This window comes from Vipera ursinii, assembly GCF_947247035.1.
Source record: "Vipera ursinii genome assembly, chromosome: Z".
Lineage (NCBI taxonomy): Eukaryota > Metazoa > Chordata > Lepidosauria > Squamata > Viperidae > Vipera > Vipera ursinii.
Window position 1 is genome coordinate 18,063,046 of NC_139517.1, and position 8,022 is coordinate 18,071,067.

Sequence of the window (8,022 nt, forward strand, 5' to 3'; positions counted from 1 at the left end):
TTCCTCTGTAGTAAGTTGTCCATTAATTCCAAATTAAAAAAAAAAAAATCTATTACCATACATAGCATCCCAAAACTTTTTTTTTTCTTCTTTTTTTTCTTTTTTTTCCTTTTTAAAAACACAACTACCACTTAACTATAAATATTTTGTGGAAGTTCCATAGATTTCTACTGGTCTTATTTTTTTTTCTTTTTTGAACGTTTTAAGGCAGCAGGCGTCACCCTCTGTTCTCTAAGATCATCCAAAAGAGTTGCAGCTTGAACTCCTCCTGTACCCTTCTCGTCTATCTGTGCATCTTCATCCTCTTGATGTTCTCCTTCTCCAGATCCCTCTGCAGCTTCCAGAAGTGTTGATGGGGTTACTTTCAAAACATTATTATAAAATTCATGCGCTTGCTTCACATTACTCAAACAGTACCTTTTGCCATCATACATGAAGCTCAACCCAGCTGGGATCTCCCATCTGAACCTTATACCTCTTTGCTTGAGCTCTTGCACAAGAAATATAAAATCCTTCCTTCTCTTTAAAATCTTTGGAGGAATTTCTTTTAGAACCAAAACTTGTTGACCAGCAATCACAACTTTGGTATCGTAGGCAGCTTGTATAACTTCATCTCTAATTTCCCTTTTTACAAAATAAACCACCACATCTCTAGGCAACTTTCTCTGTTTAGCAATCCACGAATTCACACGAAACACTTTGTCCATACCTTGTTTTAATTCAGATGCTGGATGGTTCAATACTCCCTCAAAAGCCTCAGAAACCAGCTGCTTTAAATCTTCCTTAATATTCTCTTTTAGGCCTCTAATTCTCACAGCAAACTGCATCTGGTAAAATTGGGCCAAGCTCTGTTCACTGTCGATTTTGTCTTTTAAATCTTCAATTTCCAATACTTTTGCTTCTAATAAAGCATTCTTTTGAATCAAGTCTTGCACTTGATCATCCAGCACCTCCACACATTTAGCAACTTTTTGCACTGAGGACAAAATGTCTACCTTCATTTCTCTAAGTTTCTGTTCCATCCTTTCTTCCATTCTCTGCTCCAATTTCTCCAATTTCTCCTCCATCTGTAGAAATTTAACACCCATTGACTCCAAAATTAACTGGGTATGTTTTTCAAGATCCTTCGATGTCAATACATCAGGAGAATGCAACGCCTGCAGCAATGATTGTTGTTGCACCGGAGAATTTCCAGCACTCCGAAAAGTTCTAGGAGGAGGTTTAGCCGCCATCTTTTACTTACAATTGTGACGCACTTTCACTTTAAGTTTTAAGCAAAGTCCATCAAGCTTGAGAGTAAAATAAAATCTTCTTCATCTCTTCATCTTTCCCTCTTGTACTGCTCTGCCTGCTCTTTCCCTTTCATAGTCTCTCCTTCAAGCAGGGATCGTCGCAGACGCCTGGCTCTGCTCCATAAAATCCGGAGCAGAGACGCTGGTCAGCTGGGAGCAGCCCAGGCTACGGGGGAGTTCAATCCTTCAGCCGCCCAAGCTCCAAGCTCAGGCGGCCCCGGAGAACTCAACCCCCACCTGGGGGCTCACCCCCTCCTCTTCTCCCGAGGAGGGGGCTTCAGATTCGCCCGAACAGCTGATCGGCGCTGTTTCGGGCGAAAAACACCAGCTGAGCCGCGGGCAGCCCGGGAAGGCTCCCTCCGTCGCCGCGGAGCCACCGGAAGTCCCGCTCAGGCTTGAGTTTTATGTGTGCGCCTAAGCCCTATTCCCAAAATAAGCCCTAGTTAAGACCCCACCCATTCCATCCCACCATCTGGTTGCACGAGATGGGGAGAGGCGTATGCGTAAAAATCAAGCTAGGGCAGGGGTGGAGTGGGGTGGGGGAGCTGTCCCACACCCCCCGCACCCACTTACCTCAGGACGTGTTGCTTCCTGGCCTCCGTTTCGCTGGCAGAGGACTTTCCTGAAGAAGTGGGCCAGCAGCGGCCACATGGCCTCCTGCTGGACGGGGCTGTCAGTGCCGCCACCCCGAGGCGAGACAGGGTAAAAAAAAAAAGACATTCCCCCGAAAATAAGACCTAATGCCTTTTGGAGGCAAAAAACCCCAAAAAGGTCTTATTTTCAGGGAAACACAGTAATTGGAACTTAACCCATGGCCTTGGTCTTTCACGTCTGACAATTCTCCTTTTTCACTATTACACTTAGACGGCCTTTCCGACCTGGTATTTGGTATTGTGAGCCAGCATGCGGGAAAGAACATCAGAGCCAAAAGAAAACGAGCCTGTGTGGGAACTGTAGTAGTGGAAGTTCGGCTCAAATCTGGAGGCCCAAGTTGGGAAATGCAGTGCGCAGGAGTCAAGGAACAGATGCTTTTTTGTTTCTTAGGGAGAGAGAAAAAAAAATGGATCTGAACCAACCAACCCCATTTCCTGAACCAGAGAACCTCCCATGGCAGCTATTCGCTCCTTCTCAAGATCCCAGACACCTCTCCAAGTAATTAGCAAGTAACTCAGCAGGGTAAATGAAATGCCCCACAACGTGAGATGCAGCACATGCATTAATAAGATGTAAATGTATTCATAGTGAAAGTAGTGTTGGAAGAGGATAGCATAGGGGAGAAGGCAGATCCCTTGACATTTCTGCAGTGCTAGATCAACGTCACTCTTCCACTCCCATCCTGTTTGCTTCGATGAAAGTATCAGGGTGGGGAGAGCAAAGCTATGAGGCATCTATCCATGTTCGTAGCTTGCCAGGTTCATGTTAGGATACATTCATACAAAGCGCCAGGGCTTTTTTTTTTTGTCATAGAATGCCCAGAACGGAGTTCCGGCACCTTTTTTTGGATGGAAACTTGTAGGGTAGGTAGGTAAGGCGGGTTGTATGACGTGTGTGAGTTCCACCATTTTTTTTATTTATTTTTTTACAAAAAAAGCACTGCAAAGCGCTGACCCTCCACTGGTTCAACTGGGTAGGTATACTCAACAGGATCAATCTTCTCCAACTTGTCTTCCAGAATACTAGGAATAGTCAGAATTCTTGGGCTTCTTATTATCCGGGAAAATTATCTGGGAAAAGCTGCAGTAAACTATAAATCATTATTTACGAGCTACAGGGGTTACACTCATCCAATTTTCTGAGGTTTTGCAAAGGTTAGTTAATGCTAGCTAAAGGTAAAGGTTCCCCCGCACATGCATGCTAGTCGTTTCCAACTCTAGGGGCTGGTGCTCATCTCCGTTTCAAAGCCGAAGAGCCAGCGCTTGTCCGAGGACGTCTCCGTGGTCATGTGGCCGGAATGACTAGACGCCAAAGGCACACGGAACGCTGTTACCTTCCCACCGTAGTGGTCCCTATTTTTCTACTTTGCATTTTTACGTGCTTTCGAACTGCTAGGTTGGCAGAAGCTGGGACGAGTAACAGGCGCTCACTCTGTTACGCGGCACTCGGGATTTGACCCGCCAAACCTTCTGATCGACAAGCTCAGCATCCTAACCCAGAGCCACCGCTACTAGATGCTTAAACCAGTGTTTCTCAATCTTGGCAAAGATGTGTGGACTTTCAACTCCTTCAACATGGCTGGCTGGGGAATTCTGAGAACTGAGGTCCCACATCTTGCCAAGGCTGAGAAATGCTAGCTTAAACAATGCTTAAACAGAGCTGAGCCTTCTTGGAATTTTAGAAGATTCTTCTCTTAGATCCAATTATTTATCAGTTTGGTCCAGTATTGCTTTGACAAGGTCAGATGTGCATCCAATCTAGTTTTAGCAAAGGCTTTCCAAGGAGAAATCTTTTCTGACCTCTTCTTCCCAATCTGTCCCTGCCAATGATTAAACATTGGGTTAGGATGCTGAGCTTGTTGATCAGAAGGTCGGCAGTTTGGCGGGTTGAATCCCGAGTGCCGTGTAACAGAGTGAGCGCCTGTTACTCGTCCCAGCTTCTGCCAACCTAGCAGTTCGAAAGCATGTAAAAATGCAAAGTAGAAAAATAGGGACCACTACGGTGGGAAGATAACAGCGTTCCGTGCGCCTTTGGTGTCTAGTCATGCCGGCCACATGACCATGGAGACATCCTCGGACAAGCGCTGGCTCTTCAGCTTTGAAACGGAGATGAGCACCGGCCCCTAGAGTTGGAAACGACTAGCACGCATGTGCGGGGGAACCTTTACCTTTTACCCCTAGATCTGCTGTACAAGACATCTATGCTCTTGGGTCTAATTTGTAGGTGGACATTCACTTGATTCTACTGTATTTATTGCTCTGGTGTTGGGAGATAATATAGATGTTGTCTTACTACAGGGACTCAGCCACATCTGTTTCTCAGTCATGAAATGACAAAATTATCATCCAGGGGAAGAATTGTCCGCCGCCTAAATGCAGAAGCATTTATATCCTGGAACTCCTTGTGAAGGCTAGAGGAAAGGAGTACCTATGATCCTATCCCAGTTGGGAAAATTCCGAATATTTTGGACTTCAGCTTCCATCAGCTCTACCAATAACAGCTTGTAGGAGATATTGTTCAAAACATCTGAAAGGTAATGCCAGGTTGCTTTTCTATCCCATTCTGCAAATAAAAATTAGGATTGGCCTTGATTCTCCAGTCCTCTGCATTCCTAATACCTCTTTTATCTCCATTCAGCTGGAGTCAAATCTGCTTGAAATGCTCCTGAACTATATATTACTGTGTTATGAAGACCCTAATCTAAGCTTTCCACATCGATGTTGCTATGCAGGGATTCCATATTGAAATTTTTACACTTAAATATAATGTCCCCCCCCCAAGGTGATGCAGGCTTTTCAGAAGAGTATGCAAACTTGGCTCTGCCAACTCACAGGGGGAGTTCAGAGGAGCAGCCTTGAGGTTGGTTAGTGCTTTGGAGGCTGTCTCCTTGCTGTTAAATTTTAATTATTCTATCCTTGTTTTACCACCTTCTTTTATTGAAATTTATATTTTATATGGCTTTATGTTTTTAATTGTACACTGCCCAGAGTAACTAAGAGAGATAGCAGCAGCACCTAGACTTATATACTGCTTCATAGTTCTTTACAGCACTCTCTGAGCAGTTTACAAATGTCAGCATATTGCCCCCAACAATTTGGGTCCTCATTTCACTGACCTTGGAAGGATGGAAGGCTGAGTCAACCTCGAGCCCCAACAGGATCGAACCCGAGGCTGTGGGCAGAGTTAACCTGCAATACTGCATTCTACCACCAGATGGGCAGTCTCTAAATCCAATTAATAAAAGAGAGAGCCATTGCAACGGAAAAAACCCTCTACAGAGTTAAATTAGTTGGGCTTGCTCTTCTTGCTAGTAAAAAAAATGGCTAAGGTCCCCATTTGACTTCCAGCCAAAACCATTGAGAGGAAAAGCAACCTGTAGTAAAATTTAAATCCGTCCCGTCTCCCTCCAGTTCCCATGAGCAACAGGGATGGAAAACAGGTTGTTTTAAGGAAAATGAGAGACAGACGGTGTGAAGGGGAGCAGTCGGGGGTGGTGGTGATGGACAGGTGCTGATGGAACAAGCTGTACGGAAAGTGGGGAAGAGCATGGATAAAGATGAGAACAGGAGGAGATTTGTATTTGTATGTCTCTAAGTTGGAAAGAAGAGATAGTAGTTGTAAATGAAGAGAAAGTTAGATAGAAACTCTTGTTCTCTAACAATATGCAAAAATTACATATCAAACGCTAAGGATTCAGGTCCCAGCACATCCAGTTAAAAAGATGCATGCAACAAGCAGCATAGATGAATAAAATGTTAGGTCATCATTTTAGAGGTATTTCCTCACCTAAACAGAAGGAACAAGGGCAGGCAAAAAAGCAACTGCAGTGGTAGCATATGAGACTTCTGATTTTCTGCCAGCTTCCCCATTGAGTTTTCTTATGGAAATTTGGCTGGGAACATTGGAAATCTTCCTTCCTTCCTTCCTTCCTTCCTTCCTTCCTTCCTTCCTTCCTTCCTTCTGGCTGCTGCTGGATGCAGGAGGGAGAAAGGGATTGCAAGACTGGCTGGGAAACTGTCAGTGTTGAAAATGAAGATCACATGACCATAGCAGAAACTCACCAGTGCAGCATCAGCCAGTAGCACTGAAGCAGCCATGACTTTCCCAAATTTCATTCTCTTGAAAGTCATGGGTCCCATATTTTGGATGTATTCTGAAAGTTAGTCCATATGAAAGTTAGTCCATATTGGTTCAAAAATAATTGCCCTGCAATGCATCATTTCACACAGTTAAAGGTCATGATGACGTTTATTAGCATATAGATTCTAATGTAGCTCAGCCCTCTAGACCACAGGTGTCAAACTCGCTGCATCACGTGACATGTTGTGACTTTTTATTGCCGGAGCAGGGGTGGCCTGCACGCTGGCAGTTTGAGATCCCTGTTCTAGACATACCAGTTTACTCTTTAAGACAAGCTTTCATAGCGTGGGAGCCTCCAATGTTTCAAAAACAGGTAACAAAGATGCCATAATTCTCAGCAGGATGGGAAATCATTTTTTTTTCTTCCTCCTCCTTCCCCCAAAGCCAGAAGAGTGCAGTGCAGAAATCACTCACAAAAATCTGCATGAAGCATCAGTGTGAGGAGTCATAAAAGTCAAGGGCACCTATGATAGACAAATTCCTGTCATCTTGACCTTTTTGGCCCCGCCCACAGGGTCCCTATGCATTGCCTCTAAGACGGTTGCTTTGGAACCTGCAATTTATTTAGTTATTTACTTATTTTTATCCTGCCTTTAATTAGGGGAAGAATTTTTGAAAACAAGATTTCAAATACTAGGTCAAGGCCTATATATATAGTTCATGGCTATTACTGTATACATTTTTTTTAAAAATCGAAGTTTCCTATTGTTAAAAGCTCCCTTTAGCACACTACAGCTCTATCAACTTTCAGGTTTTATTGAAAACCAGGACTACAATCTTTCTTCTTCTTTTGGTCAATTTGCCAGAAAAGTGTTACCTTGCATAAGGGCTTCAATCATGCAGATTTCACAACTGGCTCAGAAATTATTGCACCCATGAATGTGGCGAAGTATTTTGGCAGCAACCTATAAAGTCAGTTCTGAAAATATCACATCTGCGAAGAAGATATTCACACGGGTGGTGGAGGAGAAAACACACACCTTCATTCCTGCAAGGAGAAGGGATAGCTACAGAAAAAGAAAGTGTTACAGGAGGATGAAGTGGGCATCTTTGTCACAATTAAATCCTCAATTATGAGATTTAAGATGTGTAGACTACAACTCCCAGAATTCCCTAGCCAACCATGATTTCATGACCCATGCTGGGTGTGGAATTCTGGGAGTTGAAGTCCACACATCTTCAAATTGCTGAAGCTGAAAAACACTGTGAAGAATGTTTCAATTTAGAACAAAAAAGAAGAGCAGATTTCTCAGGCAACAGAGGAATTTGAGAAATTGTAAGGCCAAGACATCTGGACAATATCAGGGTGATGAAGGCAAGCCTAGAGTTTCAGCAGTAGCTCCACCTTGGAATTTGGTAAAACAAAGAGTAAGACTGCTGAGTGGACTTCCAAATATGGTGGCAGAGTTATCATTTGAGACAAGGGATTGGAATACATCAATGCAGATGGGCTTGTTAGAATATTTTCCCTGAATCCAGATACAAATGAAGCAGATGGGAATGATTGTGGGGTATCTGTGTGAAAGGAACAGAGGAGTGAGTCAGTTGTTATCTTAGAAATAATTCAGCCCAGTTAGAGAGAAATCGGGGAAAAGGCAGCAACTCAAAATATTCAGAGACTCTGTCTTAATTAATTCACTATAACTGAGGGATTCCTCAAAGGGTTTCCAAGATTCCGTATTTAACCTAGAACGATCTGTCTGCCTACCTATCTTTTTCTTTCTTTCTCTCCTTCCTTCCTTTTTATAAATAACTCAAGATAGTGAACACACCTAACACTCTTTGCTCCTCTTGTTTTCTCCACAACAACCATGTGAGGTGGATTGGGCGGAGTGTCAGTGGCCCCAAATCTCCCAGTTGGCTTTCATGCCTAAATTGGTTGGGATTGAACTCACGGTCTCCTTGTTTCTAATCTGGTGCCTTAACCACTAGACCA

General features: G+C 43.6%; 1 long non-coding RNA gene across 1 annotated transcript; it reads right to left on the reverse strand.

Moving 5' to 3' along the window:
- Positions 1–5,664: 5,664 nt before the first annotated feature.
- Positions 5,665–7,195, reverse strand: LOC310648341. Its single transcript, XR_014494073.1, has 3 exons — positions 6,904–7,195; positions 6,008–6,099; positions 5,665–5,913 (listed from the first exon to the last, which is right to left on the reverse strand). It is a non-coding gene; the product is annotated as an uncharacterized lncRNA (long non-coding RNA).
- Between the last annotated feature and the right edge of the window lie 827 nt (positions 7,196–8,022).